The following is a 17,876-nucleotide window of genomic DNA, read 5'->3' on the forward strand; positions in this document are numbered from 1 at the left end:
ATAATGACTGTTTTGGGTTTGTTGTGTGTTTCTGTCTCTGTCAGCGTCTCAGAAGTCCTTTCTGGAGTCTGAGACGGGGTTGAAGATACTGCAGACTGGTGTGGGAGAGGTACAGTACAACTTCCTTCTGCCCTTCTTCATGTCATCAACCCTCTCTAGAGGGGGCACACTTAGACGAGGGTGACTCTCTCTCTCTCTCTCTCTCTCTCTCTCTCTCTCTCTCTCTCTGTCTGTCTGTCTGTCTGTCTGTCTGTCTCTGTCTGTCTGTCTGTCTGTCTGTCTGTCTGTCTGTCTGTCTGTCTGTCTGTCTGTCTGTCTGTCTGTCTGTCTGTCTGTCTGTCTGTCTGTCTGTCTGTCTGTCTGTCTCTCTCTCTCTCTCTCTCTCTCTCTCTCTCTCTCCTCTCTCTAGAGTTACGGTAAGGTTTACGGTTAGAGATATGGTAAGGTTTACAGTAAGGGTTACGGTAAGGTTTACGGTTAGAGTTACGGTAAGGTTTACGGTTAGAGTTAGAGTTACGGTAAGGCTTACGGATACAGTAAGGTTAGGGGTTAAGGTATCAGACCCAGATGTAGACCGTTTGAAATAATACATGTTTATTTATGAAACAAACGACAGGTCAAGGGCAGGCAGAGGTCAGTAATCCAGGGCAGTAAGGTACAGAACTGCAGGCAGGCTCAGGGTCAGGAAGGCAGAATGGTCAACAACTGGGAGAACTAGAAAACAGGAACTAACAAGAAACAGGAGGACAGTAAAAAAAAACGCTGGTAGACTTGACGAGACAAGACGAACTGGCAACAGACAAACAGAGAACACGGGTATAAATACACAGGGGATAATGGAGAGGACGGGCGACACCTGGAGTGGGGGTGGAAACGAGCACAAACACAGGTGAAACAGATGAGGGTGTGACATGAGGTAAGAGTAGGGTTTAGGGTAGGGATGTCCTAAGGACCCTGGATAGCACTGGCACTGAGTCATTTGAGTCATTTGTTCTCATGTGTTTTCCCTTCACATAGGGAGCATTCGGAAAGTATTCGGACCCCTTTTTCCACATTTTGTTATGTTACGGTTAGGGTTACGGTAAGGTTTTCATTCTAAAATGGGTTAAATAGATGTTTACACAAATAAAAAACTGATACCTCATAAATATTCAGACTTTTCATTGATCACCTTTGAAAGGTTTCTACAACTTGATTCTACACCCTTCATACTCCCAGGAGAGAGAACATAATGTATTAGTGTTCTACTGTTCTAACACCCTTCATACTCCCAGGAGAGAGAACATAATGTATTAGTGTTCTACTGTTCTAACACCCTTCATACTCCCAGGAGAGAGAGAACATAATGTATTAGTGTTCTACTGTTCTAACACCCTTCATACTCCCAGGAGAGAGAACATAATGTATTAGTGTTCTACTGTTCTAACACCCTTCATACTCCCAGGAGAGAGAACATAATGTATTAGTGTTCTACTGTTCTAACATCCTTCATACTCCCAGAGAGAGAACATAATGTATTAGTGTTCTACTGTTCTAACACCCTTCATACTCCCAGGAGAGAGAACATAATGTATTAGTGTTCTACTGTTCTAACACCCTTCATACTCCCAGGAGAGAGAACATAATGTATTAGTGTTCTACTGTTCTAACACCCTTCATACTCCCAGGAGAGAGAACATAATGTATTAGTGTTCTACTGTTCTAAGGTAAATTCAATTGACAGTTGGATGCGCTGGTCAAAATTGACACGCAAAAATATGCTTTTTTTACAAAGATAAGACAATGTAAAAGGTGACATTGGTTGGCAGCCCCACGGGCCTGTTAAGATTTATGACTTTTACTCAATTTCTCTGTCATACTAACCTATAACGAGCCTTTGGTTGATCAATGGGCAACGCCCAGGCACCTATCAGCTCTTTTCCTAACCTGCAATGACATTTTAAGAAAAATAAGTGTTAAGTAAAAAATAGAAAATAAAAGTAACAAATAAATAAAAACAGCAGCAGTAAAATAACTATACAGGGTATTACGGTACAGAGTCAATGTGGAGGCTATATACAGGGTATTACGGTACAGAGTCAATGTGGAGGCTATATACAGGGTATTACGGTACAGAGTCAATGTGGAGACTATATACAGGGTATTACGGTACAGAGTCAATGTGGAGGCTATATACAGGGTATTACGGTACAGAGTCAATGTGGAGACTATATACAGGGTATTACGGTACAGAGTCAATGTGGAGGCTATATACAGGGTATTACGGTACAGAGTCAATGTGGAGGCTATATACAGGGTATTACGGTACAGAGTCAATGTGGAGACTATATACAGGGTATTACGGTACAGAGTCAATGTGGAGGCTATATACAGGGTATTACGGTACAGAGTCAATGTGGAGACTATATACAGGGTATTACGGTACAGAGTCAATGTGGAGGCTATATACAGGGTATTACGGTACAGAGTCAATGTGGAGACTATATACAGGGTATTACGGTACAGAGTCAATGTGGAGGCTATATACAGGGTATTACGGTACAGAGTCAATGTGGAGACTATATACAGGGTATTACGGTACAGAGTCAATGTGGAGGCTATATACAGGGTATTACGGTACAGAGTCAATGTGGAGGCTATATACAGGGTATTACGGTACAGAGTCAATGTGGAGGCTATATACAGGGGGTACCATTACAGGGTCAATGTGGAGGCTATATACAGGGTATTACGGAGTTTCCCTTTAAGAGTTGATAGTGTTTCCCTTTAAGAGTTGATAGAGTTTCCCTTTAAGAGTTGATAGTGTTTCCCTTTAAGAGTTGATAGTGTTTCCCTTTAAGAGTTGATAGTGTTTCCATTCCCCTTTAAGAGATGATAGTGTTTCCATTCCCCTTTAAGATATGATAGTGTTTCCATTCCCCTTTAAGAGTTGATAGTGTTTCCCTTTAAGAGTTGATAGTGTTTCCATTCCCCTTTAAGAGTTGATAGTGTTTCCATTCCCCTTTAAGAGTTGATAGTGTTTCCCTTTAAGAGTTGATAGTGTTTCCATTCCCCTTTAAGAGTTGATAGTGTTTCCATTCCCCTTTAAGAGATGATAGTGTTTCCATTCCCCTTTAAGAGTTGATAGCGTTTCCCTTTAAGAGTTGACGGTATTTCCCTTTAAGAGATGATAGTGTTTCCTTTTAAGAGTTGATAGTGTTTCCCTTTAAGAGATGATAGTGTTTCCCTTTAAGAGTTGATAGTGTTTCCCTTTAAGAGTTGATAGTGTTTCCCTTTAAGAGTTGATAGAGTTTCCCTTTAAGAGTTGATAGTGTTTCCCTTTAAGAGTTGATAGAGTTTCCCTTTAAGAGTTGATAGTGTTTCCCTTTAAGAGTTGATAGTGTTTCCCTTTAAGAGTTGATAGTGTTTCCATTCCCCTTTAAGAGATGATAGTGTTTCCATTCCCCTTTAAGATATGATAGTGTTTCCCTTTAAGAGTTGATAGTGTTTCCCTTTAAGAGTTGATAGAGTTTCCCTTTAAGAGTTGATAGTGTTTCCCTTTAAGAGTTGATAGAGTTTCCCTTTAAGAGTTGATAGTGTTTCCATTCCCCTTTAAGAGTTGATAGTGTTTCCCTTTAAGAGTTGATAGTTTTTCCATTCCCCTTTAAGAGTTGATAGTGTTTCCATTCCCCTTTAAGAGTTGATAGTGTTTCCATTCCCCTTTAAGAGATGATAGTGTTTCCCTTTAAGAGTTGATAGTGTTTCCCTTTAAGAGTTGATAGCGTTTCCCTTTAAGAGTTGATAGTGTTTCCATTCCCCTTTAACTTCTTGCGTCGAGCCATCCCGGATCCGGGATCGTGAATACAGCCTCAAGCTTATTACCATAACGCAACGTTAACTATTCATGAAAATCGCAAATGAAATTAAATTAATTTATTTGCTCTCAAGCTTAGCCTTTTGTTAACAACACTGTCATCTCAGATTTTCAAAATATGCTTCTCAACCATTGCAAAACAAGCATTTGTGTAACAGTATTGATAGCTAACATAACATTTAGCGTTAGCATTCAGCAGGCAACATTTTCACAAATACCAGAAAAGCATTCAAATAAAATCATTTACCTTTGAAGAACTTCAGATGTTTTCAATGAGGAGACTCTCAGATAGCAAATGTTCAGTTTTTCCTGAAAGATTATTTGTTTAGGACAAATCGCTCCGTTTTCTGCGTCACGTTTAGCTATGAAAAAAACCTGTATCCAGGATTGTGTAAATCTATCCGCAAGCTCATTAGCATAACACAACGTTAACTATTCATGAAAATCGCAAATGAAATGAAATTCATCTATTTGCTCTCAAGCTTAGCCTTTTGTTAACAACACTGTCATCTCAGATTTTCTAAATATGCTTTTGAACCATAGCTAAACAAGCATTTGTGTAACAGTATTGATAACCTAGCATAGTATTATGCCTCTCTTTCACCATGCAACATATTCCACAAAAACCAGAAAAGAATTCAAATAAAATCATTTACCTTTGAAGAACTTCAGATGTTTTCAATGAGGAGACTCTGTTAGATAGCAAATGTTCAGTTTTTACAGAAAATATTATTTGTGTCGACTAATCGCTCCGTTTTGTTCATCACGTTTGGGTAAGGAAAAATATATATATATATATTAAGTCATTAAAACGCGAACTTTTTTCCAAATTAACTCCATAATATCGACAGAAACATGGTAAACCGATGTTTAGAATCAATCCTCAAGGTGTTTTTCACATATCTATCGACGATAAAATCCATCGTGGCAGTTAACTTTCTCTTCTGAAGAAATGGAACGCGCATGGACCTACAGATTACGCACACAGGACACCGGGCGGGACACCAGGTAAATGTAGTCTCTTATGGTCAATCTTCCAATGATATGCCTACAAACACGTCACAATGCTGCAGACACCTCGGGGAATAGACAGAAAGCGCAGGCTCATTCCTGGCGCATTCACAGCCATATAAGGAGACATTGGAACACAGCGCCTTCAGAATCTGGGGCATTTCCTGTATGAAACTTCATCTTGGTTTCGCCTGTAGCATTAGTTCTGGGGCACTCACAGATAATATCTTTGCAGTTTTGGAGACTTCAGAGTTTTGTCTTTCCAAGGCTGTCAATTCCATGCAGAGTCGAGCATCTTTTCGTGACAAAATATTGCGCTTAAAAGGGGCACGTCTTTTTATCCAATAATGACATAGCGCCCCCATAGGTTGAAGAGGTGTCAAGAGTTGACGGTGTTTCCATTCCCCTTTAAGAGGTGATAGTGTTTCCATTCCCCTTTAAGAGATGATAGTGTTTCCATTCCCCTTTAGGAGTTGATAGTGTTTCCCTTTAAGAGTTGATAGTGTTTCCATTCCCCTTTAAGAGTTGATAGTATTTCCATTCCCCTTTAAGAGATGATAGTGTTTCCATTCCCCTTTAAGAGTTGATAGTGTTTCCCTTTAAGAGATGATAGTGTTTCCATTCCCCTTTAAGAGTTGATAGTATTTCCCTTTAAGAGATGATAGTGTTTCCATTCCTCTTTAAGAGTTGATAGTGTTTCCCTTTAAGAGATGATAGTGTTTCCATTCCCCTTTAAGAGATGATAGTGTTTCCCTTTAAGAGTTGATAGTGTTTCCATTCCCCTTTAAGAGATGATAGTGTTTCCATTCCCCTTTAAGAGTTGATAGTGTTTCCATTCCCCTTTAAGAGTTGATAGTGTTTCCATTCCCCTTTAAGAGATGATAGTGTTTCCCTTTAAGAGTTGATAGTGTTTCCATTCCCCTTTAAGAGTTGATAGTGTTTCCATTCCCCTTTAAGAGTTGATAGTGTTTCCATTCCCCTTTAAGAGATGATAGTGTTTCCATTCCCCTTTAAGTGTTGATAGTGTTTCCCTTTAAGAGTTGATAGTGTTTCCCTTTAAGAGTTGATAGTGTTTCCATTCCCCTTTAAGAGTTGATAGTGTTTCAATCCCCCTTAAGAGATGATAGTGTTTCCATTCCCCTTTAAGTGTTGACAGTGTTTCCCTTTAAGAGTTGATAGTGTTTCCCTTTAAGAGTTGACGTGTGCTCAGTGACGTGGGCTGGTGTGGATAAAATGCCAGGGCCAAATTCTTGTCCCAGTCTGCCCCTGCTGCTGTTCTGTTCGCTCCCACAGACTGCCAATCCTATCCAAGACATCAAACCCGACCCGCCCCCCACCTCCGTTACTCTCCCCATCCCAAAAAGCAACATGTGGAGCTCTGCCTGTTTGAAGTGACAAGTGGCGGCGTCGGTTGAATGGAGTTTGAAGGAGAGCTAGAGGCCTCGCATTGCAGCCCGGGAGAGAAAGAGAGGGAGAAGCACATGTTTATTTATTTCCATTCTCTTTTTCATTTCACAGCATTTCACTTCTTTAGGCTACCTTTCCCTTCCTCTTTGCTTGAGTGTAGGCCTAGGCTACTTGCTACAAGTTTCCAATCCTTTTCAAATGACTTTTTCCGGTTATTATTAGTGATATCAGGGGCTTGTCGGAACTTAAATGTGATATTGGGTCGTGCATCATGAGTGGAAGAAAGAGAAAGAGCTCCTCTAATGTTCTACGGGCCACATTAGCCGTATCTGATTCAGGAGAGATGCAGAAGTTGATCCGGGTGGAAACCACCCCGGTGCTGAAATGTAGGATGGATTGTGGTGAGTGTTATTTTTAGTCTCTATATATTTTATTTTTTTTGTGAAATGAAGTGGGCTGTATGATTCAAGCTTTATGGTTAACAACGTACTGAAATGTGACATTTAATTAATTTGTGCCATAATATTATATTGAGTAGACGACCACTCAGAACGAGGCTTTATATCAGAAGGTACACGGGCAGCTTCTTTCAGGACTACTTAAAGATACATTATTTTAGTAGAAACAAACGTTTTGGGCCTCATTGCTCATATCGTAAGGATACGATGGCATATTATTTTCCAACTAAATAAATTAATAAAAGCAATGTAGACTGTCAAAAAAAGAGAGGACATTTTCTATGAACACATATAGGCAAACTACTAATAACATGACCTGAAATGAAATGTATTATAACCATGATAATACTAATAAATAATTAGCCAACATTTAAAGCCTATTCATTAATACACCTGCATAATTTAAACCTAGGCCTGCTACAGGTAATTTCCAATTAAAATGCATAACTAAGTGCTTGTTATATGAATGCATTAAGTTGATCAAAAGTAACAACTTGAATTAATTGATTTTTGGTTACAGAATAACCTGGAAAGATTTATATAATAGGCCTGCTGGTGAATTAGTCATGTTTATATAATAGGCCTGCTGGTGAATTAGTCATGTTTATATAATAGGCCTTCTGGTGAATTAGTCATGTTTATATAATAGGCCTTCTGGTGAATTAGTCATGTTTATATAATAGGCCTGCTGGTGAATTAGTCATGTTTATATAATAGGCCTTCTGGTGAATTAGTCATGTTTATATAATAGGCCTGCTGGTGAATTAGTCATGTTTATATAATAGGCCTGCTGGTGAATTAGTCATGTTTATATAATAGGCCTTCTGGTGAATTAGTCATGTTTATATAATATTAGATGTCCTTGAATGCAATGAAGATAAACTAATGGCAATTTGTTCACACCACTACCACATTATACCACCAAAAACACACTGTCATATAATACTACCAATACAATACTGTCATATAATACTACCAATACAATACTGTCATATAATACTACCAATACAACACTGTCATAAAATACTACCAATACAATACTGTCATATAATACTACCAATACAACACTGTCATATAATACTACCAATACAACACTGTCATATAATACTACCAATACAATACTGTCATATAATACTACCAATACATCACTGTCATATAATACTACCAATACATCACTGTCATATAATACTACCAATACAATACTGTCATATAATACTACCAATACATCACTGTCATATAATACTACCAATACATCACTGTCATATAATACTACCAATACAATACTGTCATATAATACTAACCAATACAACACTGTCATATAATACTACCAATACAATACTGTCATATAATACTAACCAATACAACACTGTCATATAATACTACCAATACAATACTGTCATATAATACTACCAATACAACACTGTCATATAATACTACCAATAGAACACTGTCATATAATACTACCAATACATCACTGTCTTATAATACTACCAATACAACACTGTCATATAATACTAACCAATACAACACTGTCATATAATACTACCAATACAACACTGTCATATAATACTACCAATAGAACACTGTCATATAATACTACCAATACAACACTGTCATATAATACTACCAATACAATACTGTCATATAATACTACCAATACAACACTGTCATATAATACTACCAATACAACACTGTCATATAATACTAACCAATACAACACTGTCATATAATACTAACCAATAGTTGCTGTGGTTACAGGGTCGGTTTGGCACTGTGATGAAAAACGTGATGATGTAACGTGTCTGCCTCCCGTTACTGGCTCTGCAGATAACGGCTAATCATGCCTCAACAATGAGTCACTTTTACTTTCTAAAGAATGTGTTGATTGTATAAATCAAAAAATGTTTATCGCCATTTTCAGCATTATTGTGATCATTATTGTGATCATTATTGTGATCATCACTGTGATCATTATTGTGATCATCACTGTGATCATTATTGTGATCATTATTGTGATCATTATTTTGATCATCACTGTGATCATCACTGTGATCATTATTGTGATCATCACTGTGATCATCACTGTGATCATTATTGTGATCATCACTGTGATCATTATTGTGATCATTATTGTGATCATTATTGTGATCATCACTGTGATCATTATTGTGATCATGTTAATGTCAGTGGTTCTGCTTACGCCGGCTGCAGTGATGTAGTCAGGGATTATCTGTGGCTGACTGAGTGGCTGAGTAAGGGTTAGAGGTCAAGGGTCAGGGGTTGAAGAGGTGATAGAGGGGGGTCCTGGAACCCTGCATCTCTTTAACCCTCTCTAGAAGGGATGGCTGATTTTGTTATTTGGTGTTTTGTTCCTCGTTTCTTGTGTTATACTGCTATGTTGCTGACTAATGTTTAGTGGGGTCAGACATCATGTATTCGTTATATACACTGCCCCTCCGAGGACCCTCTCTACAACTCTTAACCCCCCAGGACCTTACCCCATCTCTACAACTCTTAACCCCTATCCCCAACGACCTTACCCCATCTCTACAACTCTTAACCCCTACCCCCCAGGACCTTACCCCATCTCTACAACTCTTAACCCCTACCCCCCAGGACCTTACCCCATCTCTACAACTCTTAACCCCTACCCCCAGGACCTTACCCCATCTCTACAACTCTTAACCCCTATCCCCTAACGACCACACAGTACACTGAGCATTTCTCTGTTGCCATGGAAGAAGCCTGGCCCAGTCCTCCCCCACTGAGGCTGCCAGCCACTGAGGCACCAGCTTCAACAGACAGGGGGTATCATGCTGTGCTCTCTATCTCTCTTTCTCAATTCAATTTCAATATAAGGGGCTTTATTGGCATGGCAAACATATGTTTACATTGCCAAAGCAAGTGAAGTAGATAATAAACAAAAATGAAAATCCCAAATTGTTTGGATAGTCAAGTTACACACAGCTCTGACTTACACACCCCACCAGACATGCCACCAGGGGTATTTTCACAGTCCCCAAACCTAGAACAAATTCAAGGAAATGTACAGTATTATATAGAGCCCTTATTGTATGGAACTCCATTCCATCTTATATTGCTCAAATAAACAGCAAACCTGGTTTCAAAAAACAGATCAAGCAACACCACAACGTCTCTCACAGTGTGTTTTTCTGTGCCTTTTTAGGTCTGTCCATGAACTTTTCATGTCTATTATGTTTCATGTTCTGTGTGGACCCCAGGAAGAGTAGCTACTGCTTCAGCCGTGGGTAGCAGCTAGCAGGTGGTTAGAGTTTTGGGCCAGTAACCGGAAGGTTGCAAGATCAAATCCCTGAGCTGACAAGGTAAAAATCTGTTGTTCTGCCCCTGAACGAGGCAGTTAACCCACTGTTTCTAGGCCATCATTGGAAGTAAGAATTTGTTCATAACTCACTTACCTAGTTAAAATATATATATATATTTGGCAGGAGGTTAGGAAGTGCAGCTCAGTTTCCACCTCATTTTGTGGGCAGTGTGCACATAGCCTGTCTTCTCTTGACGGCCAGGTCTGCCTACGGCGGCCTTTCTCAATAGCAAGGCTATGCTCACTGAGTCTGTACATAGTCAAATCTTTCCGTTGTACACAGAGGATAATTCTGTGAGTCTCAATTTGGTGTTTGTCCCATTTTGTGTATTCTTGGTTGGTGTCGGACCCCAGACCTCACAACAATGAAGGGCGATGGGCTCTATGACTGGGTGAACGGACCCCAGACCTCACAACAATGAAGGGCGATGGGCTCTATGACTGATTCAAGTATTTTTAGCCAGAGATCCTAATTGGTAATCGGCAGTTTTCAGCTGTGTTATTTTACAAGGACATTTCTAAGTCACCCCAAACTTTTGAACGGTAGTGTACATGTAAACAAACAGGTATCTTTGTCGACATGAATCTTTCTCTTTCCTATTTCCCTTGACTCCTTTCCTTCCTTCCTTCCTTCCTTCCTTCCTTTCTCTCTCTCTGTCTCGCTCTGTCTCTCTCTGTCCCTCCCTCTCTCTCTCTGTCTCGCTCTGTCTCTCTCTGTCTCTCTCTCTGTGTCTCGCTCTGTCTCTCTCTCTCTGTGTCTCGCTCTGTCTCTCTCTGTCTCTCTCTCTCTGTGTCTCGCTCTGTCTCTCTCTGTCTCTCTCTCTCTCTGTCTCTCTCTCTCTCTCTCTGTCTCTCTCTCTCTTTGTCTCGCTCTGTCTCTCTCTGTCTCTCTCTCTCTGTGTCTCGCTCTGTCTCTCTCTGTCTCTCTCTCTCTCTCTCTGTCCCTCTCTCTCTCTCTCTCTCTATCTCTCTCTCTCTCTCTCCCTACAGAGGAGCGAGGGTCATGGGCTGCCCCATGCCACGCGGGTGAGGGGGGGCTCCAGTGGGCTGGTACTGACGCTGGTGTCCATGGCGTGTGTGGGCGGGGTGGTGGTGGTAGCGTTGACCATCGCCTGTCTCCGACACCACGCCAAGCAGCTGACCTCAGGGAAACTGGGCCTCGGACCCGAGGGAGGACCGGAGACACACGTTGACTACCAGGTAGGAGAGGTCAGGAGGTACTTTGTCCCAAATGACACCCTATTCTTTACATAGAGAGCTACTTCTAAAGCGTTGGTGCACGTCATTTCAACCAAAACATTTGAAGACGTTGGAAAACATTGGATTTGCAAAAAGTCATCAACCTAAAGGAATTCTGTCATTATTTTCACCCAACTTTTAATCTAAATTGTTTTTTTTTTAATTATGTTTGTGGATTTCATATTGAAAATATATATAGATAATTGATTAATTGGTTTGAATTGGTACACCTGAGGCAACGGTCATTCAGGAGAGTATTATGGGATGCTGTGTGCTCTATTCATTCTCTTTACAGCCCTGCCGTTAGTTGAAGGCAGCCAATCCAATAGTTTCAGAAAAGTAGTTACTTTCTTAGATCTGTATTCAAATAGCTTTAAAAAGTCGTCCTTTTTAGGGGGTCTATATTCAAATAGCTTTAAAAAGTCGTCCTTTTTAGGGGGTCTATATTCAAATAGCTTTAAAAAGTCGTCCTTTTTAGGGGGTCTATATTCAAATAGCTTTAAAAAGTCGTCCTTTTTAGGGGGTCTATATTCAAATAGCTTTAAAAAGTCGTCCTTTTTAGGGGGTCTATATTCAAATAGCTTTAAAAAGTCGTCCTTTTTAGGGGGTCTATATTCAAATAGCTTTAAAAAGTCGTCCTTTTTAGGGGGTCTATATTCAAATAGCTTTAAAAAGTCGTCCTTTCTAGGGGGTCTATATTCAAATAGCTTTAAAAAGTCGTCCTTTCTAGGGGGTCTATATTCAAATAGCTTTAAAAAGTCGTCCTTTCTAGGGGGTCTATATTCAAATAGCTTTAAAAAGTCGTCCTTTCTAGGGGGTCTATATTCAAATAGCTTTAAAAAGTCGTCCTTTCTAGGGGGTCTATATTCAAATAGCTTTAAAAAGTAGTCCTTTTTAGGGGGTCTATATTCAAATAGCTTTAAAAAGTAGTCCTTTCTAGGGGGTCTGTATTCAAATAGTTATACACTGCTCAAAAAAATAAAGGGAACACTTAAACAACACAATGTAACTCCAAGTCAATCACACTTCTGTGAAATCAAACTGTCCACTTAGGAAGCAACACTGATTAACAATCAATTCCACATGCTTTTGTGCAAATGGAATAGACAACAGGTGGACATTATAGGCAATTAGCAAGACACCCCCAATAAAGGAGTGGTTCTGCAGGTGGTAACCACAGACCACTTCTCAGTTCCTATGCTTCCTGGCTGATGTTTTGGTCACTTTTGAATGCTGGCGGTGCTTTCACTCTAGTGGTAGCATGAGACGGAGTCTACAACCCACAGTGGCTCAGGTAGTGCAGCTCAACCAGGATGGCACATCAATGCGAGCTGTGGCAAGAACGTTTGCTGTGTCTGTCAGCGTAGTGTCCAGAGCATGGAGGCGCTACCAGGAGACAGGCCAGTACATCAGGAGACGTGGAGGGGGCCGTAGGAGGGCAACAACTCAGCAGCAGGACCGCTACCTCCGCCTTTGTGCAAGGAGGAGCAGGAGGAGCACTGCCGTGGAGAACGTTCTGCTGCCTGCAACATCCTCCAGCATGACCGGTTTGGCAGTGGGTCAGTCATGGTTTGGGGTGGCATTTCTTTGGGGGGCTGCACAGCCCTCCATGTGCTCTACAGAGGTAGCTAGGTACCGAGATGAGATCCTCAGACCCCTTGTGAGACCATATGCTGGTGCGGTTGGCCCTGAGGTTCCTCTAATGCAAGACAATGCTAGACCTCATGTGGCTGGAGTGTGTCAGCAGTTCCTGCAAGAGGAAGGCATTGATGCTATGGACTGGCCCGCCTGTTCCCCAGACCTGAATCCAATTGAGCACATCTGGGACATCATGTCTCGCTCCATCCATGTCTCGCACCACAGACTGTCCAGGAGTTGGCGGATGCTTTAGTCCAGGTCTGGGAGGAGATCCCTCAGGAGACCATCCGCCACCTCATCAGGAGCATGCCCAGGCATTGTAGGGAGGTCATACAGGCACGTGGAGGCCACACACACTACTGAGCCTCATTTTGACTTGTTTTAAGGACATTACATCAAAGTTGGATCAGCCTGTAGTGTGGTTTTCCACTTTAGTTTTGAGTGTGACTCCAAATCCAGACCTCCATGGGTTGATAAATTTGATTTCCATTGATAATTTATGTGTGATTTTGTTGTCAGCACATTCAACGATGTAAAGAAAAAAGTATTTAATAAGAATATTTCATTCATTCAGATCTAGGATGTGTTATTTTAGTGTTCCCTTGATTTTTTTGAGCAGTGTATTAACTTTGTGGCTGTCCATCAGTCATTTCGTATGATATAGTATGTTACAAATTACAATTGTTATTATATGTTACCAATTGCAATTTGTTGTGCCTAACATTAGCTAGGTGGCTAGGTTGCTAACACTAACGTTAGCTAGGTGATTAGGTTGCTAACACTAACATTAGCTAGGTGGCTAGTTTGCTAACACTAACGTTAGCTAGGTGATTAGGTTGCTAACACTAACATTAGCTAGGTGGCTAGGTTGCTAACACTAACGTTAGCTAGGTGATTAGGTTGCTAACACTAACATTAGCTAGGTGGCTAGGTTGCTAACACTAACGTTAGCTAGGTAATTAGGTTGCTAACACTAACATTAGCTAGGTGGTTAGGTTGCTAACACTAACATTAGCTAGGTGGTTAGGTTGCTAACACTAACATTAGCTAGGTGATTAGGTTGCTAACACTAACGTTAGCTAGGTAATTAGGTTGCTAACACTAACGTTAGCTAGGTAATTAGGTTGCTAACACTAACGTTAGCTAGGTGACTAACGTTAGCTATGCGGATAACATTAGTTAGATTAGAGGTTAGGGTTAGTTGCAATGTTTTTAAAATGATAAAATTGTCCGTGATCAGTTTAAAAGTCTTCGAATGTCAAGTTAACAAACAGATCAGCGACCATTTCGAATCCCACCGTACCTTCTCCGCTATGCAATTTGGTTTCACAGGTGGTCACGGGTGCACCTCAGTCATGCTCAAGGTCCTAAACGTCATCATAACCGCCATCGATAAAAGACAATACTGTGAGAGAGTTTCTTTCCAAGTTAAACCTCTAGTTCTCCCGGCCTGTCACCGATAAGGGGGATGTTAGAGGTTAAAGGTAAGGGGGATGTTAGAGGTTAAAGGTAAGGGGGATGTTAGAGGTTAAAGGTAAGGGGGATGTTAGAGGTTAAAGGTTAACATGAAAGACTGGTGGGGGTCTCAATCATAGTGATGATTATGACGATCCTGATCGAATAGAATACACCTTCATTATTGTGACAACAATCACCAAACTACTTCCTCTGCTTCACATGACACATGACGAAGATGATAGTAAACAGGTGTCATAATGATGAAGATGTTTACAACAAATGAGGATGATAGTAAACCGGAGGAGTCATGATAATATAGGAGGAATAATAATATAATAATAATAATATAGAATAATATAGGTGTTAACAACGAACGATGATTATCGCAGATGAAAATGATGATACCCAGTTAGCTTCTCGTTTTAAATGTCTTTGTTCATTTTCTCAGAAGTTGTGACGATATAAATCATATTTATGAGCTGATGAAAGTGATTAGCATATTTATGAAAGTGATTAGCATATTTATGAAAGTGATTAGCATATTTATGCAAGTGATTAGCATATTGATGACAGTGATTAACATATTGTTTAGTGGAATCTCTCTCTCTCTCTCTGTTGACTTTCTCAGCAGTTCTGCAGGCAGCACATGGCAGCCAAGCCGTCGTTCAGTCGTCAGGAGGCGGTGGGGGGGGGAGCGGGGGGTCGGAGGGGGACAGACACCTCCAGGGTGAGCAGTGTGTCGTCCCAGTTCAGTGACGGCCCACAACACAGCCCCTCCTCACACAGCAGTACGCCCTCCTGGAGCGAGGAGCCCGCCCAGTCCAACATGGACATCTCTACTGGTCACATGATACTGGTCAGTATGAGAGGGTATGGGGTCATTATATTTACTACTGGTCAGTATGAGAGGGTATGGGGTCATTATATTTACTACTGGTCAGTATGAGAGGGTATGGGGTCATTATATTTACTACTGGTCAGTATGAGAGGGTATGGGGTCATTATATTTACTACTGGTCAGTATGAGAGGGTATGGGGTCATTATATTTACTACTGGTCAGTATGAGAGGGTATGGGGTCATTATATTTACTACTGGTCAGTATGAGAGGGTATGGGGTCATTATATTTACTACTGGTCAGTATGAGAGGGTATGGGGTCATTATATTTACTACAGATCAGTATCAGAGGGTATGGGGTCATTATATTTACTACTGGTCAGTATCAGAGGGTATGGGGTCATTATATTTACTACTGGTCAGTATCAGAGGGTATGGGGTCATTATATTTACTACTGGTCAGTATGAGAGGGTATGGGGTCATTATATTTACTACTGGTCAGTATCAGAGGGTATGGGGTCATTATATTTACTACTGGTCAGTATCAGAGGGTATGGGGTCATTATATTTACGACTGGTCAGTATCAGAGGGTATGGGGTCATTATATTTATTATTGGTCAGTATCAGAGGGTATGGGGTCATTATATTTACTACTGGTCAGTATCAGAGGGTATGGGGTCATTATATTTACTACTGGTCAGTATCAGAGGGTATGGGGTCATTATATTTATTATTGGTCAGCATCAGAGGGTATGGGGTCATTATATTTACTACAGATCAGTATCAGAGGGTATGGGGTTATTATATTTACTACTGGTCAGTATCAGAGGGTATGGGGTCATTATATTTACTACTGGTCAGTATCAGAGGGTATGGGGTCATTATATTTACTATTGGTTAGTATCAGAGGGTATGGGGTCATTATATTTACTACTGGTCAGTATCAGAGGATATGGGGTCATTATATTTACTACTGGTCAGTATCAGAGGGTATGGGGTCATTATGTTTACTACTGGTCAGTATCAGAGGGTATGGGGTCATTATATTTACTACTGGTCAGTATCAGAGGGTATGGGGTCATTATATTTACTACTGGTCAGTATCAGAGGATATGGGGTCATTATATTTACTACTGGTCAGTATCAGAGGGTATGGGGTCATTATGTTTACTACTGGTCAGTATCAGAGGGTATGGAGTCCTCAACTCAACATGTGACATTGCCCTAAAAAACAGTGATACACATTACACTACCGTAATGTGAAAGATATAGGGCTGGTTTCCTGGACAAAGATTATGCCTGCATGCTTTTTAGTCCAGGACCAGGTTTAATCTGTGACCAGGACCGGGTTTAATCTGTGACCAGGACCGGGTTCAATCTGTGAAGAGGACCGGGTTTAATCTGTGACCAGGACCGGGTTTAATCTGTGACCAGGACCGGGTTTAATCTGTGACCAGGACCGGGTTTAATCTTTGACCAGGACCGGGTTTAATCTGTGACCAGGACCGGATTCAATCTGTGACCAGGACCGGGTTCAATCTGTGACCAGGACCGGGTTCAATCTGTGACCAGGACCGGGTTCAATCTGTGACCAGGACCGGGTTTAATCTGTGACCAGGACCAGGTTTAATCTGTGACCAGGACCGGGTTCAATCTGTGACCAGGACCGGGTTTAATCTGTGACCAGGACCGGGTTTAATCTGTGACCAGGACCGGGTTTAATCTGTGACCAGGACCGGGTTTAATCTGTGACCAGGACCGGGTTTAATCTGTGACCAGGACCGGGTTCAATCTGTGACCAGGACCGGGTTTAATCTGTGACCAGGACCGGGTTTAATCTGTGACCAGGACCGGGTTTAATCTGTGACCAGGACCGGGTTTAATCTGTGACCAGGACCGGGTTTAATCTGTGACCAGGACCGGGTTCAATCTGTGACCAGGACCGGGTTTAATCTGTGACCAGGACCGGGTTTAATCTGTGACCAGGACCGGGTTTAATATGTGACCAGGACCGGGTTTAATCTGTGACCAGGACCGGGTTCAATCTGTGACCAGGACCGGGTTTAATCTGTGACCAGGACCGGGTTTAATCTGTGACCAGGACCGGGTTCAATCTGTGACCAGGACCGGGTTTAATCTGTGACCAGGAAACGGATCCTCATTATTTAATAATGATAACGTTCTGAAGCTATCATCAAAACACGCTGTACACTGTTACAGCTAGTAGAATATCTGTTACAGCTAGTAGAATATCTGTTACAGCTAGTAGAATATCTGTTACAGCTAGTAGAATATCTGTTACAACTAGTATAATATATGTTACAACTAGTAGAATATCTGTTACAGCTAGTAGAATATCTGTTACAGCTAGTAGAATATCTGTTACAACTAGTATAATATATGTTACAACTAGTAGAATATATGTTACAACTAGTAGAATATCTGTTACAGCTAGTAGAATATCTGTTACAGCTAGTAGAATATCTGTTACAGCTAGTAGAATATCTGTTACAGCTAGTAGAATATCTGTTACAACTAGTATAATATATGTTACAACTAGTAGAATATCTGTTACAGCTAGTAGAATATCTGTTACAGCTAGTAGAATATCTGTTACAACTAGTATAAT

The 17,876-nt window shown here is 40.8% G+C and overlaps 1 pseudogene; it reads left to right on the forward strand.

Moving 5' to 3' along the window:
• The window catches only part of LOC115124547 (receptor-type tyrosine-protein phosphatase-like N), a 57,063-nt pseudogene that overhangs the window by 17,094 nt on the left and 22,093 nt on the right, over positions 1 to 17,876 (forward strand).

The sequence above is a fragment of the Oncorhynchus nerka genome, unplaced genomic scaffold (assembly GCF_034236695.1).
Source record: "Oncorhynchus nerka isolate Pitt River unplaced genomic scaffold, Oner_Uvic_2.0 unplaced_scaffold_1270, whole genome shotgun sequence".
In the NCBI taxonomy this organism is placed as follows: domain Eukaryota; kingdom Metazoa; phylum Chordata; class Actinopteri; order Salmoniformes; family Salmonidae; genus Oncorhynchus; species Oncorhynchus nerka.